Below are 19,855 nucleotides of genomic sequence, written 5' to 3'. Positions count from 1 at the left end.
CGACATTACATACATTTCCCCTATCATCAGAATTATTACCTTCGTTTTCATCCAATGTCATTTTTGATGGAAAGCTGCACGATTTCATTTTAGTTTTGACGTAATGGAAGAAGTTTCTTGGACATGATTTAATTTCACTATCAGTTTTTTATGTTATCCCTAATAAAAATTGTATGGTTAATTTGCTTAACGACGTGTTCTGGGTATCATCCAAACCATTTGTGGAATAGTTCAATGATTTGGGTTATCGTTCGTTTATGGTTATTTTTATTAGGGATTCTCAAACAGTGCCAAAGAAACCAAGTAACCGTTACCCACCCTAATAAATTTGTTATGGTTATTTTGCTTAACGACGTGTTCAGGGTATCATCCAAACCATTTGTGGAATAGTTCAATCATTTGGGTTATCGTTCGTTTATGATATTTTATTAGGGCCGTTTCTGTCGCAGGTACGTTTACCCGATTTAAAAAATGCATGTTTACCCATTTTTGGGTAGGTTCAGTTTTGACCGATCTGGGTGGATTCTACCCAAATTTGGGTAGGTTTGAAATAGTGTGTGTAGTGTGTACGGGATGGTATACACGCTATTTCAAAACTCCCCAAATTTGGGTAGAAAACACCCAGATCGGTCAAAACTGAATCATCCCAAAAATGGGTAAACTGTGTTGGAAGTCAAGTTGACAAATGAACAACGTTGATCGGATTCATGTCGATGTTGTTCATTTGTCAACTTGTCACTCCCAACACAGTTTACCCATTTTTGGGTAGGTTAAGTTTTGACCGATCTGGGTGGATTCAACCCAAATTTGGGGAGTTTTGAAATAACGTGTAACATGCAATAATTTGTATGCATGGCAACCGTGTACTTCATTTTTCGATAGTACCTTCGATAGGGTATTACGAAGTAACACTTCGGCTTATTCCCTTGTTTTCACACAGCCAGCCAATCGTACTAAAGCTCCATTCCGGACTACTGAGTGAGACTGAGAAATTTCACTCATACTGATGCAGTACCTCGGATCGACAATGTAGTGTGGGTTTTCATTTTTATTTTGTCGCTTATGGTACGTCGTTTCTGCTTCGTAAGCGGACACAGAACAAAAAGAGAGAGAAATTCAAAAACAAAAAATCGAGGAACGTATATATGAAGAATATACGAATGTTAGAGAAACACAAGTGAAGATGCAAATATATGTTGAAAAAGAGGCACCAAAATCGTCTCTCGTTTAATGAAACTGAGTCTAGTGAATTTGATTCATCTAATCAGTCGCGAGTGCAAAAATTTCTTTGCCAATTCAGAAAAATAACCTGTGAACTATTGAAATTAGTTGCAGGATTTCTCTGTTAGCATGATTTCATTCAATGGTTATTTTGTATGTTGAGTGCTCTTTCGTCTTTGATAATGTCGGTAATAACAAAGTCAGTGCGCGGAGTTTGAAGAAAATAATGGCGAAGTGGTAGATATAGCCTAGCTGATAGAGAAGCGAAACGATTTTTTTTATGAAAAAGTGTCGTAAAGCGGCAGTGGCGCTTCAGAAATGGCGAATAAAGAGTGATTTTCAAGCAAACGAAATTGAGTACGTACTAAATTAAAAAAAAAAAAACAAAGAAAAAAAACAAGTTGAAAACAGAAGAAAGGAAATCAAGTGTCATATTGTGAATAATCCACCTAAATAGGTATATCTTGCTGAATGTGGTGTGTTTACTTAGCGATAATAAAGTGTAAACAATGATATTTGATGTTTAGTGACGTAATTTCATTACTTGTGTAGTTTAATTCTGGTTTCAATATTCAATCGCTATCAAGAAGCAGAAAGTTGTATTTATAGGTAAGGTGTTATGCTAGGGTGTAATAGTATTTTGATATATTTTCCGAAATAATGCACCAGAAGAGGGTTCTAAAACACCTGGATTTTTTCTCTGAATTCGGAAATGAATTTGATAATTAAAGACCCGGGAAAAGTAATTCTTCGCTTTTGCTTGAGCAATATTTCCGTCAAACCCACTCCCACTGCACGATGTGTTATTCGACCCTCGCACATTTTTCCTTTTCCAACCTCCTAGTCAATTTGGAGACTACATAGCGATAGCAAAAGCAGCACAGAGTAAGCAAGTATATGTCGCGGGATTTTCACGCTAAGAAACGTTTAACCGAATTTAGGTAAACAAATCGGCAGAGTTGAGTTCGCATTTTCACAGTTTCAACATTTCAAAGGGGCGTAATTGCTTTTGTAAACAATTACTTCAGCCGTCAATTTCTAGCGAATGAAATCTTACCTCTCCAAAATTACAATGCTAGCTGGTAGAGGAAACATTCCTCTAACTGATGGTGTCATTATATTTCATGAGTGAGCTTTTATTCGCGAGAAATCGAAGGCTAAAATCATTGTTTACAAATGCAATTACGCCCCTTTGAAATGTTGGCACTGAATTTACTAGCTGCATGTGTTGAACCCAGCGTTGCCAGATATACCGAATTATCGGTATTTATACCGATTTCCAAACTAGATACCGATATACAGATAAGGTTCCTCGAAATACCGATTTTTAAAATTTTATACCGATTTATACCGATTTTTTTTAAATAAGCAAAATTATTATTGCCTGCCCGCGCTCGAATTTCGGAGAAAATTTTCGTGAGAGACTTGTATCTTATTGAATACCTCATATTTTTTTAGCCTTCAAAATTCTAAACAATCATCTCTAAGGTGCTTTATGCTTGATACTCTTTCGACTAATGTTTGCATTTCCTCACCGTTTTGGCTACCCATCAATCGAGAAAAAGTCGATGGCTCTTCCCGGTAATTCCTAGGCAATCGAGAAATATTTTTTAAACTTTATTTTACTTCCGGAAGTTTTTATTCATTTTTAAACTTCCTGAAGTTTTGTCCAACTTTCCTTGGAATTTTCTTCCATCTTACCTTGGAAACTTCTTCAGCCTTCGCTCGAATGATTCTTTCATCTTCTCCCGCCAGTTTTTTTTTAACTTTCCCGGAGTTTCAAGGATGCTATCAGGTTTTTATTGCGGATCCACACTAGCTGCAGACACATTCAAGAAGTTCTGAAACGCCAAAAACCCGGAAATTTCAGAATAGTCCAGCGAACTCCAGTGAACTTAAGGAAACATCATAAATATTTTGGACACTTAACAAGTCCAAAAAACTTAAGGAAATTTAATGGTTTTCAGGAACTTTAGTGAAGTCAGGGAACATCAGGACAGATAAAATAATTTCAATGAAATTGCTGAAATTATAAAGGAGCTCCGAGAAACTCAGGCAATTTCCGAAAACTTCAGCAATGTTCATGCAAATTTAGGAAACGTAAGGGAAGTTACATGAACATTAGATCATTGTGAGAACATTTTATGGGAAGTTCTATGCTTTTTAATGGCAGTGCCGATACCTTTAAAAAATTAAAAAAATCATGAAGGTTACAATAAATTCAAGAAAATTGTGAGAGTACTTAGGATACCCTCCAAGAAAGTCCAGAGACCTTCTAAGATGATTAGAGATTTGCCGGTAGTCTTATTATAATCAGGGAAGTTTCGAGCGCTTCGAGGATGCCCAGAGAACTCCAAAACAGCTCCTAATTTCAGGAAAATTACAAGAACTTTTAAGGAATTTCGAGGAATTATGAAATATTCCATTCCTGCATTTCAGGAATGATCCCAAAACTTCAGGGAAATTTCGGAGTCATCAGGGATGTTATTTTAAATATCAGGAAAATTTTCTGGATCATTAGATCATCCCCCAGGAATCTCTTTCATTCGGAATTATGTCCTTGTTTCATACGACTGTTCCGTAAGCGTTCTGGCTTCCGACTTTCTTCAGATGTTTCTTCCAATTTACCTTAGGAAATTTCTGCCAGCGTCTCCAGGAAGTTTCTTTCGTCTTCTCCAGGAAGTTCAATTAATTCTCCCAGAAATGTCTTTGGTCTTCTTCTGGAAGTTTGACCATAAGCCAAAGGTTTTTTGTTTGACTTCTATTGGAAGGTTTTTCCGAGCTTCTTCTGGCTTGCCCTGGAAATGGTTACTTCTGGAAATTTACTTCCGGTTTCCGGAACATTTCTGGCTTCCTTTGAATGTGATATCCGATTTTTTCCCGGAGGATTTCCCAGCTTTTCTCGAACTTCATCCAGGAGAGCTTCATTCGTCTTTTTCAGGATGTTTTTTTTCAGTTCCTTTCAGAATCTAATTCAAACATTCCCCGGGGTATTCATCCGGAATTTTTCGATCATAGTTCAAAAGTTAAAATTTTGCTTTGATTAACAGCTTTCTCAGTCTTAAAACACTGCAACGACTACGATGTAATCTGCCCTTAAGAGCCTGAATTTATAGATATTAGGCTCTTTAATCAACCCGACATTTCGGTCATAGGTTGTGGCTTTTTTCAAGGGAAAATATTGTTGGTCGTTATTGTCAATGGTTACGTCGTTTTCCATATTTTGGTTTTTGATCACCACTTAAGAACAACGATAATTTTAAAAATTAAATAAAAAAAAAAGTGCTTTAAGGCTGAGAAAGCCGCCATACAAAGCAATTCCCTTCATATCCCAGTCGTCACCATCGTTAAAATAGTCACTTTAAAAAACGGCTATGATATAAAATTAAATAAATAGTAAATACAGATAAATACCGATTTTTTAATACCCTTGATACCGATGAGCTTTAAAACAATCTGGCAACGCTGGTTGAACCTCACGTTGAACATAGTATCGGAAGTAGTGCGCTGTATAGCGCATTCTTGTGCGATTACAGCGCACTACTTCCGACTCTTTGTTTACACACCAAATTTTGAAATCCTGCTCCAGCAAAATGAATTGCTGAATCGCGTCCAGCAAAACTAACTTTAATTGAAAAATCTGTAACATTAAATATTTTGCTGAACGTTCCAGTAAACTGTATGAAACGTCAAAATCATGCCAAAATCTATCATTCGCTCCTTCACGATTTATGATTATTTTTGTGTTCAAGAAGTGTTCGACTAACAAAATATCATGGAAATTATATAAAAAGACCTTTTGTCATGAAGTAAGTAATACTGATAGATAATAGGTAACTCTAAGACTAGAAGGTCCCGAAGAAACGTGCTCAACTTTTTGGCTCAGCTCTCGTACTGTCTTCGGTCCCAAGCTAATCGATGCACCACTCGAAACATGGGAAAATCCACGAATCCCTCATTTTATCTGTCAAACTTTCATAGCGAATCAAAACAAACATTGTGTAGTACTAGAATTTTGATTAGAATGGGATACGTTAATCGATTTGCTTGGGACCAATTGGCTAGTCAAGTAGTGAGCCAATTTAAAATCGTTAGTTTCCACCGGTTGGTAACACTAAACTACCTTAGCAACCTATATTAAGTTGAAAAACTTTCGTTTTTCTCTGAAATTTACAGTTTTCTTCTTTCGTAAACTTACCCAGGAGTCTCCTTAAGAAACAACAACAATAACTCACACAGGATGGCCCATCATAGCTTCTTCAAGACATGATTTTTTAAGAAGTGTAGTCAGATGATTTTTTTAAAGAAGTGCTGTAACATTCAGTAAATTACTATATACAATATTGTGAACATGATTTGAGTCAACATCTTAACCGAACTCAAGACCTCAAACTTATAAAAAAAACGTTAAATATCGCCAAAATAGGAGCATGACCAATTTAGGAGCGTTTCCCCGATAATATTCACACAAAAAAATTAAAAAAGGCTCGCCAATAAACAAAGTAGGTATTTATGTAGTTTACAGACAATCCCTAGAGCAGCGTCTCTCAACCTATGGCTTGATCTAACCTAAAAATGTTTTCCTCTAGTTGTGAAACGCTGTCCAGACTGGAGAGTTATAACGGTTGTCAAATAATAGCAACACAGAAACCACCTTCAAGATAGCGCTATAACATGTTATAACTCTGTAGTCTGTAGAAAATAGGTGTTAAAACATGTTTTCAATGGTATCATGACATAAAGTTGGACTAAAAAACCACTAAAATCGATTAAGAGATAGAAAAAATGTCTTTACATGTTAATTTATTCAAGAATTTGAGGAAAATACCGGGGCCTCGTCGGGGAAGTCGAAACGGGGTATTTTTCGTATGAGCTTTTATGAAAATACCGTTTCGCCTTGGTTGCATACACACTCATTTTTTATCGCTGGAATATTTTGCTGGATTTTTTCCGAGCTGAAAGTTTAGCAATCCATCCAGTAAAATATATTTGCTGGACGACCAGCAATTTAGTCCAATTCCAAATTGGCAGCACTTTACTGATTATCCAGCAAAACGGAAGATCAATCATTTTGCTGGAAGAGCAGCAAATCTCGACTGGGTTTGAACTGGTTCCAACCTCGATAATAAAAGAATTCGCTATTACTTGCACATTCGATTGTCGTCAATGAACGGCAAGCGGATGTCCATCGACAATTCAATTGGCGATAGATTGCGGAACAGAGACCGACGTTAAATAAAGGAATTAAGAAGAAGAAGAAGAAGAAATAATCGGTCGTTTGTGTTTTATTCTCTCGATGATTTTCCGAGTTTCCGTTTTATTTTATATTCGGCTACCTATCCGCCTACACGTTATGGGTCCACAGATAACACAGCGAAGAAAAGTTACGGCGATGTTGGTTTGTTCGCTACGGGATTCCTATGATCCGCTAACGATAGCATTGGACCAGCAACCCGCTAACGGATTAACGCTGGTGTAGGTAAAGTCGAAGCTTTTGGCGGAATCGCATTTAAGGTGCATTATTGGCAGAATCGTAGTGGAAGCGGTTTTACCGAGAACACGGAATTTAGGGTGTGTTTGGGGTGAGCCAGCTAATTGGTTCGTGGACATCGGAGCGTCCCGACATATGATCGGCAGGGTGGCAAGTGAACCAGGAAAACCAGGAGAACCGGGAACAAGTCGGGAATTTATTTTCACCAGAAAAAACCGGGAAAAAACCCAGGAATTTCATAAGTCCACCAGGAAAATAATCTTGTTTGTATAATTTAAATAGGTTTTAAATTTTATGTATGCCAAAGTTTCTTTTTATAATCATGTCAAAACTAAGCATTTTGTTCAAGCTAAATCTTTCACACAACTAAACATTGATGAAAAAAATTTACCCTGAGAATTTAGTAAATATATTTTGTATTTATTTTTAATTTATTTGTTTTTCTCGTATCAATTGCATGTATGATTTGTGCTTAATTGATCGCAGACTTAAGCAGTGCCGACGTGTAACTACTTTGAAGTACCTGTTCAACATGTTCAATAAAAAGTTCTATTTCTAAATAGTTCAGATAAGGCCTTCGAACTTCATGCAAGTTCTACAAAATTCGAGAAAGTCTTACAGGTTTCAGGGAAATCCTGTGAACTACTGTGATGACCTACGACGGCCAGGAAATCTCTCCGAACCTTCAGAGAAGTTCTACAAATTTCAGAGAAGTCCTACGAACTTCAGGGAAGTCCTTTAATCTTTGGGGAATAACTACGAATTTCTAGAATTTTCTACAGATTTAATAGATTTAATGTAACTTCTACGAGATTTAGGCATTGCTTAAAAATTAAGGATAATCCTATGACACTTATGGATTTTTTTTCCGAGCTTCAGAGAAGTCTTCAATACTCTTGGGAAGTCCTCTGAACTTAACATAGTTCTCCAAGCTCAAAAAAGTTCCTAGAACTTCCGAGAAGTCGATTGAACTACAGGTACTCCTACGAAATTCATAAGAGCTCTCCAAACTTCAGGGAATTTCCAAGAAATTAAGTAAAGACCCACACACTTTTGGAAAACCCTTCGATATTTAAAGCCTTATGAACTTCAGGAAAGCTCTTCTAAATTTAGGGTCCTCATATATTCAGTTAAGTCCTTCAAACTTCAGGGAAGTCCTCAGATCTTCGAGAAAGTTCTTCGAACTTCTGAGAATTTCTACGAACTTCGTGGTACTTCTACGATATTTAAGAAATTCCTATGAATTTAAAAAAACTCCGAACTTCAGGGAAGTTCTAAAATCTTAAAAAAGTCCTTCGAACTTCGGGGAAGTCCCATGAAATTCAGGCAATACCTTCAGAGAAGTTTTACGAACTTTAGGGAGTTTCAGCAGTCAGTCTTTTTAATAATAAGAGTTATTAAACCAGCGTTGTTTATGAAATCATATGATTTTGAAATCATGTTGTAATCAAAATTCCGCTAAATAAGATCATTAACCGTTGACAATTTGTGGAAAATTTAAACAAACTGGAAATCCGTAAAATTGTTTGAAGAAAAGGTTTGTTTAAAGAGTCCTCATTCATATCACGCTTCGCAATTTCACCTTGAGATAAACTAGCCCGTTGGCTAAAAATCTCAATAATAAAGTTAAAAAAATCGCAGTTTCAAAAACAGAAATCTCAAAATTTAGGGGCTTAAAGATCTCTAAATTTCAGACATTCGATAGGGCTCCGCGCTAGTCCGTCGTATCTCAGCTTTTTTTTTACAGCAAACAATCAGATAAAGATTTCACGGGCATTCACAAGAACCTTCATACCTATTATGGTTTGTGAAATTCCGCATTGCGCGAAGAATTATGGTACAAGGATTTACTTTATTTTTTTTTTATTAAAAATTGTTTTTTTAAATACATGGTTTTTAAAACCAGGAAATTTTTAAATCATTGACCAGGAAAACCAGGAAAAAAACAGGAATTTCAAAATGGAAATTCACTTGCCACTCTGGACCGGGAATAGGAGCTGCTTTACTTCACTACACGACGCAAAGTTTTTTTTTTTATAATTACTTTATTTGTACAGGCTTAATTGAATAAACTTTACAGAGCCCGCAGAGATGAACCAGCCGATGGCTGAAAGTCTCTTTAATAAAGATAAAAAGACTTTACAGAGCCGAGTTATCATTTTCGTTATACATTATTACTGTCTTATATTTAAAGTTAAAGGAACTGGACCGAGTACTCGCGGTTGTCTCGAGGTTAGTGGAGATTTACAATTTTTTGGATGGGAAAGGGAGAAGGAGGTTTGAAATGTGGTTTACGATACAAATAAATTATTCCTATTCATCTTGAAAAAATAATAAAAAAAAACCCACACGTACAAAATACAAACTAATCACAAAGGTTAATCATACTTACAATCTAAGGTTAATATTTTTAAAGTAAACATATATGAGTTTCATAAACTCCAGATCGCGTCTAGCCAAAATATCCCGAACTGGAACATTAGGTTGTCTACCTCGAGCCCGAAGGGAATCATAAAAATGTGATCTGACTCCACGATACTCCGCACAAGACCAAAGGATGTGATCAGCGTCCTGGTAACCTTGTCCACCTTCACAGAGATTGCTGTCTCCCAACCCCACACGGAACAAGTGAGCGTTTAGACAATAGTGATTGGACATGAGACGAGACATCACGCGTATGAAGTCTTGACCCAAGTCCAACTCTTTGAACCATGCAAACTTCGACACCTTAGGGATAATTGAATGTAGCCATCGTCCCAAGCTCCCTTCACTCCATTGTTCTTGCAGAATCAACATGGCCAAATTTTGCAGAGTATAATGACGGAGCAATCATAGGACGATGATGTTCTGGAATTCCGTGGATTTCCTGCGTCATACATAAATCAAAATTCACTGAATTTCCGAAATCGGACTAGACGATTGTGAATATTTCTCGAAAGGCTGACAGCCTGTGTTAAATATAGGTAGTACAAAATCATAAAACATGTTTGAGGATTTAGCTCCAGAAGCTTCTCAAAGTTTTCGATCACCAGTGGGTTGATTACTTCGCAACGGGTGAGGAGCCTCAGAAATAATTCTGAAAAACGGACGGATAGTGGCAACATGCCCGCCAGCACTTCGAGACTCATAGTATGAGTCGAGTGCATGCATCCTAACGCGATACGAAGACAACGATACTGGATCCGTTCCAGCTTGATGATGTGCGTTTTAGCTGTCGACTGGAAACAAAAACTACCATATTCTAGAACCGATAAAATCGTCGTCCGGTACAACGCCAGAAGATCTTGTGGATGGGCTCCCCACCACGGTTCGGTAATTGATCGCAGGAAATTGATCCTTAGTTGGCATTTTCGTCTTAGATACTCAATGTGGGATCTCCAGGTGCATTTGGAATCGAATCAGACCCCGAGATATTTGAAAGACATGGAATGAGTAATCGGCTTACCCAAAAGTTGAAGCTTCGGTTGTGCTGGGCTATGCTTCCTAGAAAAAAACGACCAACTCAGTTTTCTCCGTGGAGAATTCGATACCTAGCTGAATAGCCCAAGTAGACAAATTGTTCAAGGTATCCTGTAAGGGTCCTTGCAGGTCAACCTCTTTTACGCCATCATCTGCAAGTTGTCTCAACGTGCAATTGTCACTAAGACCGTCATCAATTTCTCTAACGCAGAAATTGTACAAAAGGGGGCTTAAACATAAGCCTTGGGGGTAGCTAAATCGAAAAGCTCATATATTTTTCTGACAGCAAATTGTACAAAAAATTATTCATTAATGGAGACAATCCATAAGCGTGGAGTTTCTCTAAAAGAACTACAACGGATACTGAATCAAAAGCCCCCTTGATATCCAAGAATACAGAAGCCATTTGCTCTTTCTTAGCAAAAGTTAACTGAATTTACGAGGAAAGCAACGCGAGACAGTCGTTCGTTCCCTTACCCCTACGGAAACCAAATTGAGTATCTGAAAGAAGGTGGTTCGTCTCAACCCATTTCTCGAGGCGAAAACGGATCATTTTCTCCATCAATTTCCGAATGCACGACAGCATCGCGATGGGCCGATACGAATTGTGATCCGACGCGGGTTTATCAGGCTTTTTAATGGCTATAACCCTCACTCGTCTCCAATCGTCGGGAACAATATTGAGCTCCAATAACTGATTGAACAAGTTGAACATGCGCCTCTTAGCGACGTCTGGGAGGTTTTTGAGCAAGTTGAACTTGATTCTATCAGATCCCGGGGCAGAATTGCCACACGAAAGTAGAGCGAGTGAAAGTTCGACTATTGAAAAAGGCTGACTGATTTCGTCTACCGAATTCGCGGTTTCGCGAGGAATCAACTGCGGCGGAACGGAATCCGGGCACACTTTTCGCGCAAATTTAATTATTAATCGATCTGAGTATTCCTCGCTTTCGTTGTTAGTATACCGGTTACGCATTCTTCGCGCCGTACTCCAAAGCGTATTCATAGACGTTTCGTGCGACAATCCGTCTACAAATTGCCGCCAGTAACCCCGTTTTTTGGCCTTGATGAGGCTCTTGAGTTCGTGTTCAAGAGATGTGTATGCGTCGAAATGCTCGCGTGTTCCGCGTTTCCGAAAAAGTTTAAACGCGTCGGACTTTTTACGATAAACCTCCGTGCATTGTTGATCCCACCGCTCTGGTGGATGGTGATGGTGTTTTCTTACGAATTGACGATCGCGGCACCGGTCGTATTTGAGCTTGAAGTGCGGTGTCGACGATGAGATTAGAGAGGAAGTTATATTCCTCCAACGGCGGAAGCTCTTCCACTGACGATACAATATCGCCTATCGCGGATTGGAACTTAGTCCGATCGATGTTACGGGTTATATCATACGTGACGTTAACGCACTCTGACGAGTTGAACCCACTGACAATCGAAATTTGGATGGCCAGATGATCACTACCGTGCGGATCCTGGATTACATGCCAAGTTCAATCCAACGATAGTGAATTGGAGCTGAAGGTGAGGTTTAATCTGCTACCATTCGAGGATGGACCAGCCAAACGTGTTACTTCTCCATTGTTAAGTATTGTCATGTTGAAATGGTCGCAGACATCATAAATCAAAGTAGAACGGTTATCATCGTACAGCTCCCCCCAGCCTGTACCGTGAGAGTTAAAATCTCCCATGATTGAGGTATTTAAGAATACCGTCCACAATGTCATCAAATGAGAACAGTTCCGTTGAAGAAGAGGCTTCTGTTCTTAAAATTGGGGTATCAGGGGTTTTCGATGTCCCCGGGAGAGATGGAAAATCCTGGGTATAGTCAGTTCTGCGGGATCCAGGAGGAGTAGAAGTCTCCTTTTTTCCAACACTCCTGGTGATTTGGGCAAGCTGATTTGGGGTTCTTGATTGTCAACTTTCTGCGAACGGATGCGTTTGCGTTTCCGTGCAGAAAAACGGAAAGAAGTTCCCTCCTCAGCCAAGTCAGAGTCAGTCTCGTCATCTGACAAAAGAGAAAAGGGATTTTTGTCGTTGGTCGATGGCGTGGCCGTCTTAAGCATTTCTGCAAAAGACTGTCGGGAACGTTCCTTAAGTGAGCGTTGTAATTTCTCCCCGCGTTGTTTGTACACCGGGCACGACGAGAGACCATGAGGAGTTCCCTTACAGTAGACGCATTTTGGTGCAGTGACTGTGCAGGCGCCATCCTCGTGCTTCTCCCCGCATTTGGAACAGCGTGCCTTGCTGCCACAGTGAGAGGCCGTATGTCCCAGCTGCTTGCAGTTTTGACAGTTCATGACCCGGGGAACGAACAAACGCACAGGTAATCGAAGTTTTTCCAGCTCGATGTAGTGAGGAAGGGCTGAACCAGAAAAGGTCACACGGAACGAGTCTGTGGGGGTAAATCTTTTTTTACCCACGCTGTCAGATACTGGGCTCAGTTTTTTGACATCCAGTATCTTCACCGGGGGAAGCAAAGGATTCTTAAAACGACAACAGCCTGCTTCTCCAAGATCTCGGGGGTCAGACTCGCTTCGGTGACCACACCTTCGATCTCCACATCACGAGCTGGGAAGTAAACTCTATACTCGAGCGTGAAGAGCTGGAAGGCAGCAATCTCGTTAGCCTGCTTCAGGTTAGAGACGAACACATGAAGTTTATTGTGCCTAACCTTCGTGATTTCGGTCACGGCCGAGTATCGCTTCGTCAGATCACGACCTTACTTCTTGCTAGGACGCAGTGGAGTTTTGACGACGCAAAGTTTGCAAGTGTGATTCTGGTTGACGGTGAAAAATCTGATATTTGTGGCGTTGGTCAAAGAACTGTCGATGTGATGCACCCACACTGACGAGTGGTCTAATATCTGTGAGTGCGCTGATTAAAAAGAATTTCAACGTTATTTTCATCAGCATATGAACGGTGAAGTTTCGGCGGTTGCGTGCTGCCATGCCAATATGTATCGTTTATTGCACCCCGGGGAAGGCGATGATGACTGTGCAGCCGCCAAAATTGTTGCCAAATTGTTCGAGACACCGCGATCCGGTAGTAGTTATAGTCGCTATATTCATAGTCTGGTGGATAGAATCTCGGTAACCAATTGAGCTTTCAAATAGCGGAACCAATCGAGAAAATCACGACCAACAACTTAAAAGAGCACATCAGCTATTGCGAACTAAACTTCGGAAACCCTTTTTTCGTGACTCAAGGCTCGCCTACGCAAACTAACACCATCTTTAGGTTGAGGAAAGTTTCCCCTATCCGATGGTGCCGGTAATTTGCGTTCGATTGGCGAGGAAAGAATAATCAACGTTTTGTTTATAAGTGTTGATAGTACCGTTTCAATTGTTGGTCTAAAATATATTGAATTGGTTCCGCTTTTTGATAGATCGAAATTCTATCCGCCAGACTATGAATACAGCGACTATAGTTGTAGTGCGTTCCATTTTTATCAATGAGCTAGCGGATGGAATAAAGGTTGTCAACTGTAATATGCGTGCAGTATGCCAGTTTTGCATCAAATGGGAGACAGCTCGGAAGATCAAATGCGATGAAAAGGACAAGCAAAGAGATGTACCCGAATCATTGGTTGAGCTACCACCACTGTCAACGTTGAGAGGCCAGTGGTCGTAGAAGGAGAAGAAGAACAGAATATAATGATTTACGAAAGTACTGAAGAAGTATTCCTTTGGGAAGACTAAGAAGATGTGATCCGTGAAGATGAAAACCCTACAGATCAACATGTTTTGTCAGTTCGCTCTTAGTTGTCGACACAAGCAGCTCTGTATTTTTTCGGTGCATTTCCTGCAACTTTGGGCCTCGATATTCTAATAGGTGTGTGGGGTCTATATATGGATGTAAAAAGGAGATTCCCAACTCGCTGCATTTCATTTCCAAAAGGAGAACATATTCTATCAAGGGAACCAAAATTTGCGTTTCCTTTGTAAGCCGGAGAGGCATAGGATGATATATAAGCTTTTCCGTGTATTCTCGTCCATATGTATTCTTGAGGATTCAACTGAGTAACTATTTTGTATGGAACATCTTACGTTCTAGCACTTCCCTCCCCTTGGCTAGTTTTTGCACCTTGCTGTTGGTGGGTGGGCTTAATTTCATGCTTTATAGTAGAGTGTTGGCGACGGTAGGTTTATGGCCGGCGTTGCTGGGTCATGCCGCGATAGAATGGCGTCATGGGCAGGCAATGGGGATTACTAAGCTTCCCCTCTCTGATAAACCACTGCATGAGAGAACCAAAGATCTAGTCTAGCAGTGATAGTATCACACTGGTTACTCCTTTGTTTGAGAGCCGCGTCGTAGTACGCTTACGTATAGGCACTGACGTTAGGTGTGATACTGGCGGGTTTTGCCGCAAATCACTCTTATTTTATTTATTTTAACGCAGATAGATTTATTTGGGTTTGCAAGGGAATTATACTGTTGAAAAATTTCAGAAAGTGCCCAACGGTGCTTCTTCTATTTGCGTGACAAGCTTTCATTGTTGTTTTCATTGAAGTATTACTCAGAAAACAATGTTAAACATCGTTTTTGTACATGGTATTGTAACTAATCTTATATGTGCTTCATTTTGATTTGGGATAAGTGTGGGATTTCCACTGTGGTGTGCTTCTATTGTGATGTATCCATACGTAATTTTGTGGGACGACATAGTGGAAACGTGTGAGCGTATTTGGATCATACCCTATATAATTTAAAATCCGCTAGGAAACTAAATTCAAAATGAAGCATTTTAGTCACTTGACGGTTTCACCTGGGTCAAACTAATTTATAATAAATAGGTATAGGTCAAAATCAAAAGTACTTGAAACACGTTTAGTTTTAGATTACAAGCACAAGTACAGGTACTTAAAAAAGCATGGGTTATGATTGATTAGGTGAATTAGAAATTTCAATAATTTATTAAATTAGACTAATGAGATATCATAATCATCAAATGAACTTAAATAAGAAACTTCAGAAAGTCTAATGACATTGGGCCGTATGAATAAAAAGAGTTTACTTTACTTTCCCGTGCTTTTCTTACGGGAAAAGTAAAGTAAACGCTTTTATTCATACGACCTATTAAGTAGAATAACAAAAGAATTAGAATGCGGGGGGTCCGCTTAGGGAGGCAACTAACGTTTAAAGTTGTAGAATAAAGCTTCCTATTTAGTCTTGAACTTCAATAAGAAAACGCAAGCAGACCAATAACAAGCAGTATTAACAAGGAGAGGAATAGTTTAGGAAATAAGTAAAAGTAGAGGTATGTGACAATTAATAACTTTTAATCTTTTGGAGATTTTGTATTCCCCTGAGTTTGCTGTACTCGATTACTATATTATTCTCTCAATACATGAAATCTCTTATATAAGCGGTTAAAGCATTTGAGTTAAGTTATTTCTTAGTGTTCAAGTACTTACATTTGTAAACAGCAGTCAATGTTAATCTATGAACTAAACCCTATGTAAAATCGATCTTTCCTTATTGGTATTGATTGGTATTGATGCATGTTTAACTTTTCGCGGCTGTCGGAATCACCGCGCCTACGTCTACGGAGCTTACGCAGAAGTGATTCGCAATGCGGTAGAGCTCACCAAAAGTTTTTTTTTGAGCTTCTGTCGTATAGAATTTGTTCGGTACGGTCGCGAAATCTTGAAATGATTGATACGTGCGGTAAAATAACTAAATTGAAACAGAGCTCAACAGTAAAATAAGTAGAATATTTAGGGAGGAAACCAAAATTAATCAACTTGCCAACATAGGCTATCACATTTATTTTGGTGACACTCTTTAAGTGATAATAATCTGTTTTTTTTCTCTACGGTTGTCTCGCGTGGCGTTCAAAATTTGCGCGATTTTCGTATCTTACGTAATTTAGATGTTTAGCTCTAAACGGTTTTACTGACTCAAGGTCGTACCTTAAGCGGTGTTGGTACAGGTTAAACCTTCGCCGACTGTCGGATTCAAGCTGCTCAAAATCGATGTAATTTCTTCTTGGAGTTGACGTTCTGCTCGCGATGGATCGATCTGCTTTCAGTCACATTTGAAGCATCCTCTTCTCCGACATTGATCTGCAGTGTGATTTGGCTTGAGGCAGTTATAGCACAGTGAAAACGCTTAATCATTTTCAGTTTTTCCTCAAGCGATTTTGCTCGATTACAGCCTCTGAGAAAATGATCCCTCACGGCGAATGAGACCGACCCAAATTTGAGTTTAGTAGCATAGCATAGCATAGCATAAACCAGGATGCACAATGTCGTAGATGGTACGAGCTCCAAACTGTTGTTAAGAAGGACTTCCGTTGCTGTTAGATAGTGATTTGGGATTAATTACTACCTCTTATATAGAGGATGTGTCTCCCTCCAACAGACCAGAACTGTCCTGGCCACGTCCTTGCATCTGGTGGGGACAAGGGGAGGAATGTTAGTCCTACACTTACTTAAGAGAGATGCAGAGAACTCTACGACCCCTCATAAGTGTCATGGGAAGGGTGAATTTTTGTTAGTAGGGATGGTAAGCCATAGGATACGCCCAGCCGGCGTTGCTGGCAATCGTTATATCAAGCATTTAATAAATAGAAGCTGTAAGTAGTTTATCTGTCCGTTGTTGCTGCCCATTACCTAAACATATTATTCAAAACAGTCTTCAGATTTTGGAATTAAGAAATGTTATCAGCTCGCTGCGCCTGAAAATGTTTGTTGATCCTAAACATATGCACAATTCATTCTGATCGATAGCAGGTTCTCATGTGTGAAAGGTTATAAATAGTATGTGGAATCGTAGATTACAATGAAGATTCGCCCTTGGCCTAACTCCCATTATCTGGCAGTGGTATTATGGATAAAATCTGCCTGCAATCATTTCTTATGAATGCAAAGAAGCTTGAACCCGGGAGTTAGAAAGTGACAGCTCTACCGCAGCTACAATAGCCCATTTCAAGAACGCAAGCATTCCGAAGCTATTTTCACACATGATAAGCCCCGCTCCAATACATTATCGATGCAAATATACACCATTGATAATGTACTGAAACTTTCAATCAAGCAGTAATTGATTGACGCGTATTTAGTAAGTTTTGAAATGATCGTCTTGAATTAGATGGATATTTCCTATCGGACAGAGGAACGAAAAGGCAAATAAACTTAGCTGAGTGTAGCTACCCATAGGTTAGAACAGTCGTCACCACATGCAACGGATAAGAATTTGAAAATTTTCACTTAATGCACTTTACAACACCACTTCTGTACTTCAAATTAACACTTTTTAAAAATGAAATTGTAAATTTATAACATTTTCACTAGAACGAAAACGACGCAGCAAAACAAAAACACGTCATTTTCGCAGCGCGGCCTACTTCGATCCCCGACCCAAATTTGAGTTTAGTTCACTCATAATCGCCAAAAGTGCAGGAACTCAGCGATGAATATATTTGCCTCATATTTTCCTGTGGAAAAATTAAAAAATATGCCGGAAAATGAAAAAAAAAATGACGAAAATATTACTCAGTCTAGGAGTAGTACCAATCCAATCTTTACTTTTACATGAGGCAAATTTACTAATCGCTGAGTTCATACACTTTATGTGATTTATGAGTTAACTAAACTCAAATTTGGATCGTTCTCATTTGGCGTGCTCTACAAGATCCTTGATATGGTTTTCCGACGCTCAGTGATCGTCCTTTCGATTTATTCCTTTTTGCATGAATAATTGTTTAAGTATGCAATTTTCTATTCAAAGGTATTGCGTCTAGCATTTGACATCGGTCTGTGACTGTGATTAATTTCGTAGAAAGCTGTGACTTTCCTTAAAGAGTGTGATCAATTTCTTTCAAAGTTGCTAACAACTTCTTTGCTATTGTGACTAATTTTTGAAAAGTTCGGCATTCCAATACAACCGGTGAGCAGTTTTTGATTTTTTTTTGTTACCAATCTCATTTACAGTAAATTTCTTTGTAAAAAAATATGATCAATTTATTTAAAAATTATGATCGCTGCTTACTAAAGCTGTTAATGTTGCTGAAATTGATGAAAAATTGTGATCAATTTCGTTAAATGTTGTAAAATGTTTCTCTTGAAATCTTGTCGGTTTCTTTTTTCGAATTATGATCATTTTATTGTAAGATGGGGCAAATTTAGTTTAACCGTTTTACCATTTGACTGGATATATGATTTGAACATTATGACCAATTTCGTTATAAGTTGTGACAAATGTCGATACAAATGTTATAAATTGTGTATGGAATTTGTTCTTTTGACGTAGGGCTACGTCTTTGATTTCTATATGGGGGTACACTTTGTGAAAACTGAAAATGGAACATTTAACCAAATTATGAAAGATTTTGAACGTTAATGACTCAGCTGCCCCTGAACCAATTTTAATAATTTTATCACCAATCGATCAGGGCTACGCTTACGCATCGATATCAATGCTTTTGACTGTTTAAGTTCAACAAGAAACTATTGAAAAAGTAGTAAATGTCAAGCATTGTCCAAAAGCGTCGAAATAATTAACAAATCCACCAATTACGTACATGCATATGCTGCTTTCCCAGCACAGTCGTCAGAGAGTAGTAAGTAGACGAAACAAGTCGAAGTGGCATTCGCCTCCGATCCTCGGGCGCGTGCGAATAGGGAGGATGGAATTGCGTAATACTTTGCACACTCATCACCATATTCAGAACCACACGCTCCCAACGACCACACAAAATGCTCTCCAGAGTTGTAATCTTGTAACCAAACTTGGAAACAGGGGATACACTCAAAAAATATATCACATAGGGGAAATGGATGTAATGTCGGCCTAAATGCTCCTAATTTGGGCCCATACATAAATTCAGCAATCGACTAAATTTTCAATAGCGACCAACAATATCCATTAGTACCGTCCCAATGACGCGTTCATCTACATAAAATTGATAAATAGCAGATTTTTAGCGATGGGCCCAATCTTAGATCCATAGGCCAACACTAGAGCCATTTCCCCTATGTAATGCATGAAATCCATGTGAATTTCACATAGCTTTCCAAAAAAAGTTGACAACAACCTAAAGAAATCGTTTATGGACTTTGTCGTTCAGTTCTTTCCTGGAAATTTTTGTTAAATTAGCTAGAATTAAATAAAAAAGGTTTTTTTCCCATACATTTTTTAACCGCTTTACTACCAATCCCCCGAGAGCCAAAACATTAAAATTTGAAAGAGAAAATTCACTCTCACGATCTCAATATCTCAACATGCCATGTATTTTAATGACACTCTGTAACATTTGGTGGGGGTGGGAGGATTAACATTTGAAGTCCCTCCCATTTTGCATATTCTGCATAAAAAATACATCAAAATTCCCTCCCTTTTAACATATTCTGCAAGAAAATACTATTTAACAAAATTTTCTAGGAAAAAACTGAACGATAATGAATGATTTCTTTTGACCATAATATGCATCCAAAGCGTTCCATCCACTTTTCCAAATTTCTAACTTACTATCAATGGAACAGCACCATCAATGAGAAAAAATAGCCTTGACTTAATGGTGAAAACTATTTTTGTAGTTCTTTAAAAATTCTACTCTAACTCTTTTCTTAAATGAACTTGGTGGCCCTGAAAAGAGCCGTTTTGTTACTTGGTTGTTGGTGATAATCCATGATCGTGACTGTCTGCGCTTGGCGTGTTCAGTGACGGCATCCAAGTACC

General features: G+C 38.7%; 1 protein-coding gene across 4 annotated transcripts in view; it reads left to right on the top strand.

Annotated features, from left to right (window-relative positions):
- The first annotated feature begins 1,161 nt into the window (after nt 1–1,161).
- Nucleotides 1,162–19,855, top strand: part of psq (pipsqueak) — a 226,495-nt gene continuing 207,801 nt past the window's right edge. Inside the window, exon 1 of one of the 4 annotated variants that reach the window (XM_065225932.1) lies at nt 1,162–1,830. The gene's annotated coding sequence lies outside the window, so the exon portion shown is untranslated. The remainder of the gene's footprint in view (nt 1,831–19,855) is intronic. The other 3 variants (XM_065225931.1, XM_065225930.1, XM_065225933.1) reach the window with 3 other exon arrangements.

The sequence above is a fragment of the Ochlerotatus camptorhynchus genome, unplaced genomic scaffold (genome assembly GCF_037179485.1).
Source record: "Ochlerotatus camptorhynchus isolate MF236.1 unplaced genomic scaffold, CSIRO-AGI_Acam_v1.1 ptg000241l, whole genome shotgun sequence".
Lineage (NCBI taxonomy): Eukaryota > Metazoa > Arthropoda > Insecta > Diptera > Culicidae > Ochlerotatus > Ochlerotatus camptorhynchus.
The sequence above is the reverse complement of the archived record's forward strand: the minus strand, read 5'-3'. Positions and strand labels throughout refer to the sequence as shown.